Source organism: Anabrus simplex, chromosome 3 (genome assembly GCF_040414725.1).
Source record: "Anabrus simplex isolate iqAnaSimp1 chromosome 3, ASM4041472v1, whole genome shotgun sequence".
NCBI lineage: Eukaryota > Metazoa > Arthropoda > Insecta > Orthoptera > Tettigoniidae > Anabrus > Anabrus simplex.
In genome coordinates this window covers 525,962,451-525,977,314 of record NC_090267.1, presented here as the reverse complement: position 1 = coordinate 525,977,314, position 14,864 = coordinate 525,962,451, and the positions used below count along the sequence as shown (strand labels likewise).

At 43.1% G+C, this 14,864-nt stretch overlaps 1 protein-coding gene across 6 annotated transcripts in view; it reads right to left on the bottom strand.

Moving 5' to 3' along the window:
* The window catches only part of kar (monocarboxylate transporter 10-like protein kar), a 556,067-nt gene that overhangs the window by 71,045 nt on the left and 470,158 nt on the right, over window positions 1-14,864 (bottom strand). The window lies entirely within an intron of this gene.

Genomic DNA, 14,864 nt, shown 5'->3' with positions numbered 1-14,864 from the left:
AGGGTCGAGGAACCAGATCCATAATAGATTATATCATAACCGACTTTGAATTCAGGAAATCTGTTAGGAATGAGCAGGTTTTCTGGGGATGTTTTGATGATACAGACCACTGTCTCATCTGTAGTGAACTACTCTGCCAACAGATGAATAATGATAGAAAATCTCCAGGACAAGGAAAATAAACAGTTAGCAGGTGACATATAGGGATGCTAGTCTAGGAACAACTACGTGTAAAGATGGGAAAAAGCGAACATCTTGGTTGAATGATGTGAGAGCAACTAGTAAACATAAAAAGAAGGCGTATCAAAAATGGCTGCAAGCAAGGGCTGATGCAGAGAGGGAATTGTACATGGATGAAAGAAACAGAGTGAAAAAAATAGTCGTTGAATCAAAAACAAAAAACAAAAAAATCATGGGAAAATAACCTGGAAAAGCTAGTTCAAACAGCAGGGAAAGCTTTCTGGATACTAGCAAATAATCTAAGAAAGGGAGGGGAATAAGGAAATGAACAGTGTTTTGGGTAATTCAGGTGAACTCATAATAGATCCCAGGGAATCACTGCACAGGTGGAAGGAATATTCTGAAAATCTTTTCAACGTAAAAAGAAATCTTGTTGGTGATGTTGCAAATGACTGAGCTCTTGGGATGTTGGTGAAATTATACTTGATGAAGTGGAAAGGATGACAAATAAACTACATTGTCATAAAGCAACAGGAGTAATGAAATGGTGAAGTATAGTGGGAACGCAGGGATCAAATGGCTTCGTAGACTAATAAGATTACAATGGATTGTTGGTGAGGCACCTTCTGATTGGAAAAAAGCAGTAATTGCACCTATCTATAAGCAAGGGAACAGGAAGGATTGCAAGAACTATCGAGGTATCTCATTGATTAGTATGCCCTACAACACCCACCAACAACTCGTCTGAAATTACGCAAACCACCCTGGACTGATTTTAAAAGTATCAGTTCTTTTGACATAACCTCTGAGTGGCGACAGCGTTGGCATGAACATCCATCCAACAATGCTCATTTGGTTCAAGATCCAACAAAGAAGGTTGAAGGATTCCAATTGCTGCGTGAAACCTGGTCGAAGCTAAACCGAATTAGGACGGGTGGCTACATGTTGAAGAAATGGAGTTTCCGTTCATCTGCTGACTGCGACAGAGGAGCAGACAATGGAGCATGTCGTTAAGGAGTGCCCACTTCGAGCATTTAACGGTGATCTACACCAAGTGACTCCGAGTGCTCTGGACTAGTTGTCAAATTTGGACATTTCCATTTGATATTAGTTTCTTGTGTACTTGTAAAGCCATACAATATAATAGTATACCAGTCAAAGCGTTCACTGGCATCTTGGAAGGGAGGGTGCAATCAGTGGTTGAGAGGAAGTTGGACAAAAACCAGTGTGGTTTCAGACCACATAGGGGCTGTCAGGGTTAGATTTTTAGTATGAGCCAGGTAACTGAAAAATGCTACGAGAGAAATAGATAGATATGTTTATACTTTGTAGATCCAGAGAAGATATATGTCAGAAAAACGAGGGAAGAGCTGTTCACTGTTATGAGGGGCTATGGCTAGATTATTAAAATCAACCAGCGACATTTATGTTCACAATTAGGCCGCAGTGAAAATTACTGGTAGACCGAGTTCTTAGTTCAAGGTACTTACAGGGGTTAGACAAGGCTGTAATCTTTCACCTTTGCTGCTCATAGTTTACATGGATCATCTGCTGAAATGTATTAAGTCGCAGGGAGGGATTCAGTTAGGTGGAAATGTAGTAAGCAGTCTGGCCTATGCTGATGACTTGGTCTTAATGGCAGATTGTGCTGAAAGCCTGTAGTCTAATATCTTGGAACTTGAAGATAGGTGCAATGAGTATGGTATGAAAATCACACTTTCCAGGACTAAATTGATGTCAGTAGGTAAGGGTTTCACCATGAGAATGTCTCCTAGAAACCTGTCCACAGTGTTCATGTCGAGTTCGGTGCGTATGAAGTCCTAAGCAGACCCGTGTGCTGACATGGGGTTGCACCATGACAATGTCTCCTAGAAATTTGTCCGCGGTGTTCATATAATGTGGCGCATATAAAGTCCTAAGCAGACCCGTGTGCTGACATAGGGTTTCACCATGAGAATAACTCCTTAAAACATGTCTGCACTATTCATATAGTGTGGCAAATGCAAAGAGGAGAGGAACTCCACCTAATCAATACTTGTTTTTTATTATTATTATTATTATTATTATTATTATTATTATTATTATTATTATTATTATTATTATTATTATTATTATTATTATTATTATTATTATTATTAAAAATACAGGACTGGTTTCGACCCTAACGGGTCATCCTCAGCTGAACATACATATACATATAACACATCGTACAATTGCAAACATTACCATATTTAGAAAGGAAAATCATATGACAGTAACATGTCAGGTTGTACTCATGAGTACGGCATTCGTCAAATTGCGCATCTGAGAAAAGTGAACATTCCTAAACTTAAAACTAACTTATGAGTGTACATAAAATGAAAACAACATATGCGTAAAACACTTTCATGCTTGTGAATGTTAGAGTTTATGACTTGCACTGTTTCTTAGTTCTTCAGTTTGACTAAACTTAAAACTAACTTATAAGTATTCATAAAATAAAAACATGTGCGTAAAACATTTCCATGCTTGTGAATGTTCGAGTTCCTTGCACTATTTCTTCAGTTTGAGTATTATCATTAATTCTAGTTGTCCACAACTGTGCATTATATTAAAAATTCAATGGCTTGAATTGTAATATGAGTTACATTTAAATACCAATATCTCATTTAAAAAAATATTTTGTCACATATGTGCACAAAGGATAAGAAACACTTTGCCTCTCCAAAAGGCAAAATATAGACGTAGTGTGGATTCAGTTGAGGCTTGGATGGAAGTGTAGAAATTGCTGCTTGTCGTATATAAAATCCAGTTGTTTACATTAAAAGATGAGTCATAATGTCCTTTGCCATGTTGAGATGATGATAGGTTACATTAAACCAGAGTGGAAGCTCCTTTAGTTGTGTGATATCGTAAGAATTGTTGTGTACACAAAGTGCTCCCAAACCATATACAACCTCAAGACCACAATAGCAACAATTCTTACGATATCACACAACTAAAGGAGCCTCCACTCTGGTTTAATGTAACCCATCATCATCTTAACATGGCAAAGGGCGTTATGACCCATCTTTTAATGTAAACAACTGGATTTTATATACGACAAGCTGCAATTTCTACACTTCAATCCAAGCCTCAACTGAATCCACACTGCGTCTATATTTTGCCTTTTAGAGATGCAAAGTGTTTCTTATCCTTTGTGCACATATGTGACAAAATATTTTTTTTAATGAGATATTGGTATTTAAATGCAACTCATATTACAATTCAAGCCATTGAATTTTTAATATAATGCACAGTTGTGGACAACTAGACTTAATGATAACATTCAAACTGAAGAAATAGTTCAAGGAACTCGAACATTCACAAGCATGGAAATGTTTTACGCCATGTTTTTATTTTATGAATACTTGTAAGTTAGTTTTAAGTTTAGTCAAACTGAAGAACTAAGAAACAGTGCAAGTCATAAACTCAAACATTCACAAGCATTAAAGTGTTTTACGCATATGTTGTTTTCATTTTATGTACACTTATAAGTTAGTTTTAAGTTTAGGAATGTTCACTTTTCTCAGATGCGCAATTTGACGAATGCCCTACTCATGAGTACAACCTGACATGTTACTGTCACATTGACATCGAGATGTCATTCCTTTATTCTCCTACTCCCAACGTTTTCGATGTGGCCTAAATGGCATGGAAATTGTGACGTATTAACTCTACCTTCGTGGTATTATCTTCTATTCTGTTTCCTACTACTTCAAGTTTTATTTAAAACACATGTGCTTTAAGCACTGCGCTTTATAATCCTTCATTGAAACTAAGGAAAATATGGACCATGTATGTGCTGATATCTACTCAGAAACTTTGTACTACGATGCTCCGCCCCTTGACCAATGAGAGCTCTCTCTCTTATGAAGGAAGTTCCTCTCCAATTCTTGTGCTGGGTGAGAGTGGCATTATTGAGTGGAACGTGGACTAAGATGGAAGTACGTTTAGTGTCTCTCTGGTGTGAGCAGGTTTCGCAGGCCGACATGGACGTTACATGAAGAAGATTGTAAGAGGGCTTCTCCTCTTGCCCTCATTATGTTTTAAACTTATCTAACGACGTGGGAACAGCACTAGTCTGTATGATATTTTTTAATTTTTGGGTTGGCCTCTTCATCAAGAATGTGAGTATCAAAATGGCGTTATCGCGTCATCTCTATCCAGCGGAAAGTTTCGGCAGTTTTAAGAATCTTATTTCCTTCAGCTTTGATCAATTTGAGTATCTGTTATGTGGTGAATGTGGACTCTACATTTCTGTCAAAGAAAGATCTCGGCTCCTTTAAAAAAACAATTATTAGTATTATTATCTTACAATGTAATGTTTCATGTTGTTGGCAAGGAATTCTATAATTGTATCCGGGGTGAAGTTGAATATCTAATTTCTTGTGTAGAAAAATTTGGAAAACCTTGCAAAGTCTAAATTATTCAACCTTATCAAATAACCCCAAGTGGGATCAGTTTTAAACCATTTGAGTTCTAACCAAGAGGACAGAAATTTTATCTAATCTTACTCTGTCTTGTTTTTAATTTTTCTTGATTGATTCTTGGTTCTTTTCATGTAAATTTTCCTTTTTCCCTTGTTTGGTTCGGGCTTCAGTTTCCATGGTTACCTTTTGCCATGCTTGATACATGGCGTTTGGGTGTTACCTTGACTATGGGTCTTGTTATGGATTGTTAAGATAAAAATGAAGAGCGATTCTTCTGATCTGGGTTAATTTCTTTGACTCTTCCATCTTGATTATTATTACTGTTTGATTTTCCCTTACCTTATGAATCTTTGTGCTCGCATTGGGGCATTTCTATTTTGAATATCCGGTTATTATTTTCTACCGGTATGAAGTGTCGTTGCGTTTATTTTATTTGAACTGTCTGTAACTCTGAGGTCCGTAAAGTCTTTTTTTTCTTTTTCCTATGGTTAATAAATTGTGAACAGATGTCACTATTTACTTCATCTTATCATGGGTATGTTGAGGCCTAGTTCATGTTATGAAATAATTTTTTCTTTTGCATTGGTCGACGACGATATAGTATCAACTATCTTTTCCTTGGTATGTTAATTCAAACTTATCTTCATCTTGCTAATTTTTCCTGCGTTGTTGGTTTTCATTCTTTTGTTTAATGAAAAATTTTATTTTCTAAATAAATCATATTTATTTTAATTATCTAAGAATATGTTGTTCTTCGTTTAATTACTTGGTACCTGGTACAATGTGTCCTTCCACGGATCTTGATGTGACACCCATTTACTACTTGAGGTAACTTTCTGTCATGTTAATTTTGTTGATGTTGTTTGTGGGTATCTAATTTCGCTTCCTGCTGGCCTTTGTAAACTAGCTACTTTTTGTACCACCTAGATGTTTCTTAATGTTACTGCCATTATCGTAGTTTGTTTTGGGTTGATCAACGTAACGGGACACACATGATATTCCTTTCTAAATATGGTAATGTTTGCAATTGTATGATGTGTTATATGTATATGTATGTTCAGATGAGGATGACCCGTTAGGGTCGAAACCGGTCCTGTATTTTTAATAATAATAATAATAATAATAATAATAATAATAATAATAATAATAATAATAATAATAATAATAATCATCATCATAATAAACAAGTATTGATTAGGTGGAGTTCCTCTCCTCTTTGTATTTGTGTGAACTATCAATACGGACATGAAGCTTATAAATGATGAAGTCCAGACCGTGTGCTGACATAGGGTATCAACATGGGAATATCTCCCCGAAATATGTCTGCAGCGTTCATATAGTGTGGCGCGTATGAAGTCCTAAGCAGACCAGCGTGCCGACATAGGGTTTCACCATGAGAATATCTCCTCGAGACCCGTCTGCAGTGTTCATATAGTATGGTTTGTATGAAGTTCTAAGCAGACCCGTGTGCACCATGAGAATATCTCCTTGCGACTTGTCTGCAGTGTTCATAGAGTGTGGTGCGTATGAAGTCCTAAGAAGACCCGTGTGCTGACATAGGGTTTCACTATGAGAATATCTCCTCGAGACCTGTCGGCAGTGTTCATATAGTGTGGCACGTATGAAGTCCTAAGCAGACCAGCATGATGACATAGGGTTTCACCATGAGAATGTCTCCTAAAAAACCTGCCCGCAGTGTTCATATAGTGTGGTTCGTATGAAGTCTTAAGCAGACCCGTGTGCTGACACAGGGTTTCACCATGAGAATATCTCCTTGAGACCTGTCTCCAGTGTTCATACAGTGTGGCGCGTATGAAGTCCTAAGCAGACCCGTGTGCTGACATAGGGTTTCATCATGAGAATATCTCCTCGAGACCTGTCTGCAGTGTTCATATCGTGTGGCGCGTATGAAGTCCTAAGCAGACCAGCGTGCTGACATAGGGTTTCACCATGAGAATGTCTCCTAGAAACCAGCCCGCAGTGTGCATATAGTGTGGCTGTATGGAGTCCTAAGCAGACCAGTGTGCTGACATAGGGTTTCACCATGAGAATATCTCCTTGAGACCTGTCTGCAGTGTTCATACAGTGTGGCGCGTATGAAGTCCTAAGCAGACCCGTGTGCTGACACAGGGATTCACCATGAGAATGTCTCCTAGAAACCTGCCGGCAGTGTTCATATAGTGTGGCGCGAATGAAGTCCTAAGCAGACCCGTGTGCTGACATAGGGTTTCACCATGAGAATATCTCCTCGACACCTGTCTGCAGTATTCATATAGTGTGGCGCGTATGAAGTCCTAAGCAGACCAGCATGCTGACATAGGGTTTCACCACGAGAATATCTCCTTGAGAACTGTCTCCAGTGTTCATATAATGTGGTTTGTATGAAGTCCTAAGCAGACCCATGAACCGTCATAGGGTTTCACCAGGAGAATATTTCCTTGAACCTGTCTGCAATGTTCATAGAGTGTGGTTTGTATGAGGTCCTAAGCAGACCAGCATGCTGACATAGGGTTTCACCATGAGAATATCTCCTTGAGACATGTCTGTAGTGTTCATATAGTGTGGCACGTATGAAGTCCTAAGCAGACCAGCATGCTGACATAGGGTTTCACCATGAGAAGGTCTCCTAGAAACCTGCCCGCAGTGTTCATACAGTGTGGTGCGTATGAAGTCCTAAGCAGACCCGTGTGCTAACATAGGGTTTCACCATGAGAATGTCTCCTAGAAACCTGCCGGCATTGTTCATATAGTGTGGCGCGAATGAAGTCCTAAGCAGACCCGTGTGCTGACATAGGGTTTCACCATGAGAATATCTCCTCGAGACCTGTCTGCAGTGTTCATATAGTGTGTCCCGTATGAAGTCCTAAGCAGACCCGTGTGCTAACATAGGGTTTCACCATGAGAATGTCTCCTAGAAACCTGCCGGCATTGTTCATATAGTGTGGCGCGAATGAAGTCCTAAGCAGACCCGTGTGCTGACATAGGGTTTCACCATGAGAATATCTCCTCGACACCTGTCGGCAGTATTCATATAGTGTGGCGCGTATGAAGTCCTAAGCAGACCAGCGTGCTGACATAGGGTTCCACCATGAGAATACTTCCTCGAGACCGGTCTGCAGTGTTCATATAGTGTAGCACATATGAAGTCCTAAGCAGACCAGCGTGCTGACATATGGTTTCACCATGAGAATATCTCCTCGAGACCTGTCTGCAGTGTTCATAGACTGTGGCGCGTATGAAGTCCTAAGCAGACCCGCGTGCTGACATAGGGTTTCACCACGAGAATACCTCCTCAAGACCTGTCTGCAGAGTTCATATAGTGTGGCGTGTATGAAGTCCTAAGCAGACCCATGTGCTCAGATAGGGTTTCACCATGAGAATATCTCCTCGAGACCTGTCTGCAGTGTTCATATAGTGTGTCCGGTATGAAGTCCTAAGCAGACCAGCGTGCTGACATAGGGTATCACCATGAGAATGTCTCCTAGAAACCTGCCGGCAGTGTTCATATAGTGTGGTTTGTATGAGGTCCTAAGCAGACCATGTGCTGACATAGGGTTTCACCATGAGAATATCTCCTCGAGACTTGTCTGCTGTGTTCATACAGTGTGGCGTGTATGAAGTCCTAAGCAGACCAGCGTGCTAACATAGGGTTTCACCATGAGAATATCTCCTCAAGACCTGTCTGCAGTGTTCATATAGTGTGGCGCGTATGAAGTCCTAAGCAGTCTATCGTGCTGACATAGGGTTTCACCACGAGAATATCTCCTCGAGACCTGTCTACAGTGATCATATAGTGTGGTTTGTATGAGGTCCTAAGCAGACCATGTGCTGACATAGGGTTTCACCATGAGAATATCTCCTCGAGACCTGTCTGCAGTGTTCATATAGTGTGGCGCGTATGAAGTCCTAAGCAGACCAGCGTGCTAACATAGGGTTTCACCATGAGAATATCTCCTCAAGACCTGTCTGCAGTGTTCATATAGTGTGGCGCGTATGAAGTCCTAAGCAGTCTATCGTGCTGACATAGGGTTTCATCATGAGAATATCTCCTCGAGACCTGTCTGCAGTGTTCATATAGTGTGGTTTGTATGAGGTCCTAAGCAGACCATGTGCTGACATAGGGTTTCACCATGAGAATATCTCCTCGAGACCTGTCTGCAGTGTTCGTATAGTGTGGCGTGTATGAAGTCCTAAGCAGACCCGTGTGCTGACGTAGGGTTTCACAATGAGAATACCTCCTCAAGACCTGTCTGCAGTATTCATATAGTGCGGCACGTATGAAGTAATAAGCAGACCAGCGTGCTAACATAGGGTTTCACCATGAAAATATCTCTCGAGGCTTGTCTGCAGTGTTCATATTGTGTGGCGCGTATGAAGTCCTAAGCACACCAGCGTGCTAGCATAGGGTTTCACGATGAAAATATCTCTCGAAGCTTGTCTGCAGTGTTCATGTAGTGTGGCACGTATGAAGTCCTAAGCAGACCAGCGTGCTGACATAGGGTTTCACCATGAGAATATCTCCTCGAGACCTGTCTGCAGTGTTCATATCGTGTGGCGCGTATGAAGTGCTAAGCAGACCAGTGTGCTGACATAGGGTTTCACCATGAGAATATCTCCTCGAGACCTGTCTGCCGTGTTCATAGAGTGTGGCGCGTATGAAGTCGTAAGCAGACCCGTGTGCTGACATAGTGTTTCACCGAGAGAATATCTCCTCGAGGCCTGTCTGCGGTGTTCATATAGTGTGGCGCGTATGAAGTCCTAAGCAGACCCGTGTGCTGACATGGGGTTTCATCATGAGAATATCTCCTCGAGACCTGTCTGCAGTGTTCATATCGTGTGGCGCGTATGAAGTCCTAAGCAGACCAGCATGCAGACATAGGGTTTCACTATGAGAATGTCTCCTAGAAACCTGCCCGCAGTGTTCACATAGTGTGGCGCGTATGAAGTCCTAAGCAGACCAGTGTGCTGACATAGGGTTTCACCATGAGAATATCTCCTCGAGACCTGTCTGCAGTGTTCATATAGTGTGGCGTGTATGAAGTCCTAAACAGACCCTTGTGCTCACATAGGTTTTCACCATGAGAATATCTCCTCGAGACCTGTCTGCAGTGTTCATATAGTGTGTCCCATATGAAGTCCTAAGCAGACCAGCGTGCTGACATAGGGTTTCACCATGAGAATGTCTCCTAGAAACCTGCCAGCAGTGTTCATATAGTGCGGTTTGTATGAGGTCCTAAGCAGACTATGTGCTGACATAGGATTTCATCAAGAGAATATCTCCTCGAGACCTGTCTGCAGTGTTCATATAGTGTGTCCCGTATGAAGTCCTAAGCAGACCAGCGTGCTGACATAGGGTTTCACCATGAGAATGTCTCCTAGAAACCTGCCGGCAGTGTTCATATTGTGTGGTTTGTATGAGGTCCTAAGCAGACCATGTGCTGACATAGGGTTTCACCATGAGAATATCTCCTCGAGACTTGTCTGCAGTGTTCATACAGTGTGGCGCGTATGAAGTCCTAAGCAGACCAGCGTGCTAACATAGGGTTTCGCCATGAGAATATCTCCTCGAGACCTGTCTGCAGTGTTCATATAGTGTGGCGCGTATGAAGTCCTAAGCAGTCTATCGTGCTGACATAGGGTTTCACCACGAGAATATCTCCTCGAGACCTGTCTGCAGTGTTCATATAGTGTGGTTTGTATGAGGTCCTAAGCAGACCATGTGCTGACATAGGGTTTCACCATGGGAATATCTCCTCGAGACCTGTCTGCAGTGTTCATATAGTGTGGCGCGTATGAAGTCCTAAGCAGACCAGCGTGCTGACATAGGGTTTCACCATGAGAATATCTCCTCAAGACCTGTCTGCAGTGTCCATATAGTGTGGCGCGTATGAAGTCCTAAGCAGTCTATCGTGCTGACATAGGGTTTCATCATGAGAATATCTCCTCAAGACCTGTCTGCAGTGTTCATATAGTGTGGTTTGTATGAGGTCCTAAGCAGACCATGTGCTGACATAGGGTTTCACCATGAGAATATCTCCTCGAGACCTGTCTGCAGTGTTCATATAGTGTGGCGCGTATGAAGTTGTAAGCAGACCCGTGTGCTGATATAGTGTTTCACTGAGAGAATATCTCCTCGAGGCCTGTCTGCGGTGTTCATATAGTGTGGCGCGTATGAAGTCCTAAGCAGACCCGTGTGCTGACATGGGGTTTCATCATGAGAATATCTCCTTGAGACCTGTCTGCAGTGTTCATATAGTGTGCTTTGTATGAGTTCCTAAGCAGACCTGTGTGCTGACATAGGGTTTCACCATGAGAATATCTCCTTGAGGGTTGTCTGCAGTGTTCATATAGTGTGGCACGTATGAAGTCCTAAGCAGACCAGCGTGCTGAGATAGGGTTTCACCATGAGAATATCTCCTCAAGATCTGTCTGCTGTGTTCATAGAGTGTGGCGCGTATGAAGTCCTAAGCAGACCCGTGTGCTGACATAGGGTTTCACCATGAGAATATCTCCTCGAGACCTGTCTGCAGTGTTCATAGAGTGTGGCGCGTATGAAGTCATAAGCAGACCCGTGTGCTGACATAGGGTTTCACCATGAGAATATCTCCTCGAGACCTGTTTGCAGTGTTCATATAGTTTGGCGCGTATGAAGTCCTAAGCAGACCCGTGTGCTGACATGGGGTTTCATCATGAGAATATCTCCTCAAAACCTGTCTGCAGTGTTCATATAGTGTGGCGCGTATGAAGTCCTAAGCAGACCAGCATGCTGACATACGGTGTCACCATGAGAATTTCTCCTAGAAACCTGTCTGCAGTGTTCATATAGTGTGGCACGTATGAAGTCCTAAGCAGACCAGCATGCTGACATAGGGTTTCACCATGAGAATGTCTCCTAGAAATCTGCCTGCAGTGTTCATATTGTGTGGCGCGTATGAAGTCCTAAGCAGACCAGTGTGCTGACATAGGGTTTCACCATGAGAATATCTCCTTGAGACCTGTCTGCAGTGTTCATACAGTGTGGCGCATATGAAGTCCTAAGCAGACCCTTGTGCTGACATAGGGTTTCACCATGAGAATATCTCCTGGAGACCTGTCTGCAGTGTTCACATAGTGTGGCGCGTATGAAGTCCTAAGCAGACCAGTGTGCTAACATAGGGTTTCACCGTGAGAATGTCTCCTAGAAACCTGCCGGCATTGTTCATATAGTGTGGTTTGTATGAGGTCCTAAGCAGACTATGTGCTGACATAGGGTTTCATCATGAGAATATCTCCTCGAGACCTGTCTGCAGTGTTCATATAGTGTGTCCCGTATGAAGTCCTAAGCAGACCAGCGTGCTGACATAGGGTTTCACCATGAGAATGTCTCCTAGAAACCTGCCGGCAGTGTTCATATAGTGTGGTTTGTATGAGGTCCTAAGCAGACCATGCGCTGACATAGGGTTTCACCATGAGAATATCTCCTCGAGACTTGTCTGCAGTGTTCATACAGTGTGGCGCGTATGAAGTCCTAAGCAGACCAGCGTGCTAACATAGGGTTTCGCCATGAGAATATCTCCTCGAGACCTGTCTGCAGTGTTCATATAGTGTGGCGCGTATGAAGTCCTAAGCAGTCTATCGTGCTGACATAGGGTTTCACCACGAGAATATCTCCTCGAGACCTGTCTGCAGTGTTCAAATAGTGTGGTTTGTATGAGGTCCTAAGCAGACCATGTGCTGACATAGGGTTTCACCATGGGAATATCTCCTCGAGACCTGTCTGCAGTGTTCATATAGTGTGGCGCGTATGAAGTCCTAAGCAGACCAGCGTGCTAACATAGGGTTTCACCATGAGAATATCTCCTCAAGACCTGTCTGCAGTGTTCATATAGTGTGGCGCGTATGAAGTCCTAAGCAGTCTATCGTGCTGACATAGGGTTTCATCATGAGAATATCTCCTCAAGACCTGTCTGCAGTGTTCATATAGTGTGGTTTGTATGAGGTCCTAAGCAGACCATGTGCTGACATAGGGTTTCACCATGAGAATATCTCCTCGAGACCTGTCTGCAGTGTTCATATAGTGTGGCGCGTATGAAGTCCTAAGCAGACCCGTGTGCTGACGTAGGGTTTCACCATGAGAACATCTCCTCGAGACCTGTCTGCAGTGTTCATATAGTGTGGCGCGTATGAAGTCCTAAGCAGACCAGTGTGCTGACATAGGGTTTCAAGATGAGAATATCTCCTCGAGACCTGTCTGCAGTGTTCATATAGTGTGGTTTGTATGAGGTCCTAAGCAGACCATGTGCTGACATAGGGTTTCACCATGAGAATATCTCCTCGAGACCTGTCTGCCGTGTTCATAGAGTGTGGCGCGTATGAAGTCGTAAGCAGACCCGTGTGCTGACATAGTGTTTCACTGAGAGAATATCTCCTCGAGGCCTGTCTGCGGTGTTCATATAGTGTGGCGCGTATGAAGTCCTAAGCAGACCCGTGTGCTGACATGGGGTTTCATCATGAGAATATCTCCTTGAGACCTGTCTGCAGTGTTCATAGAGTGTGCTTTGTATGAGTTCCTAAGCAGACCTGTGTGCTGACATAGGGTTTCACCATGAGAATATCTCCTTGAGGGTTGTCTGCAGTGTTCATATAGTGTGGCACGTATGAAGTCCTAAGCAGACCAGCGTGCTGACATAGGGTTTCACCATGAGAATATCTCCTCAAGATCTGTCTGCTGTGTTCATAGAGTGTGGCGCGTATGAAGTCCTAAGCAGACCCGTGTGCTGACATAGGGTTTCACCATGAGAATATCTCCTCGAGACCTGTCTGCAGTGTTCATAGAGTGTGGCGCGTATGAAGTCATAAGCAGACCCGTGTGCTGATATAGGGTTTCACCATGAGAATATCTCCTCGAGACCTGTTTGCAGTGTTCATATAGTTTGGCGCGTATGAAGTCCTAAGCAGACCCGTGTGCTGACATGGGGTTTCATCATGAGAATATCTCCTCAAAACCTGTCTGCAGTGTTCATATAGTGTGGCGCGTATGAAGTCCTAAGCAGACCAGCATGCTGACATACGGTGTCACCATGAGAATTTCTCCTAGAAACCTGTCTGCAGTGTTCATATAGTGTGGCACGTATGAAGTCCTAAGCAGACCAGCATGCTGACATAGGGTTTCACCATGAGAATGTCTCCTAGAAATCTGCCTGCAGTGTTCATATAGTGTGGCGCGTATGAAGTCCTAAGCAGACCAGTGTGCTGACATAGGGTTTCACCATGAGAATATCTCCTTGAGACCTGTCTGCAGTGTTCATACAGTGTGGCGCATATGAAGTCCTAAGCAGACCCTTGTGCTGACATAGGGTTTCACCATGAGAATATCTCCTGGAGACCTGTCTGCAGTGTTCACATAGTGTGGCGCGTATGAAGTCCTAAGCAGACCAGTGTGCTAACATAGGGTTTCACCATGAGAATATCTCCTGGAGACCTGTCTGCAGTGTTCATATAGTGTGGCATGTATGAAGTCCTAAACAGACCCTTGTGCTCACATAGGGTTTCACCATGAGAATATCTCCTCGAGACCTGTCTGCAGTGTTCATATAGTGTGTCCGGTATGAAGTCCTAAGCAGACCAGCGTGCTGACATAGGGTTTCACCGTGAGAAGGTCTCCTAGAAACCTGCCGGCAGTGTTCATATAGTGTGGTTTGTATGAGGTCCTAAGCAGACTATGTGCTGACATAGGGTTTCATCATGAGAATATCTCCTCGAGACCTGTCTGCAGTGTTCATATAGTGTGTCCCGTATGAAGTCCTAAGCAGACCAGCGTGCTGACATAGGGTTTCACCATGAGAATGTCTCCTAGAAACCTCCCGGCAGTGTTCATATAGTGTGGTTTGTATGAGGTCCTAAGCAGACCATGCGCTGACATAGGGTTTCACCATGAGAATATCTCCTCGAGACTTGTCTGCAGTGTTCATACAGTGTGGCGCGTATGAAGTCCTAAGCAGACCAGCGTGCTAACATAGGGTTTCGCCATGAGAATATCTCCTCGAGACCTGTCTGCAGTGTTCATATAGTGTGGCGCGTATGAAGTCCTAAGCAGTCTATCGTGCTGACATAGGGTTTCACCACGAGAATATCTCCTCGAGACCTGTCTGCAGTGTTCATATAGTGTGGTTTGTATGAGGTCCTAAGCAGACCATGTGCTGACATAGGGTTTCACCATGGGAATATCTCCTCGAGACCTGTCTGCAGTGTTCA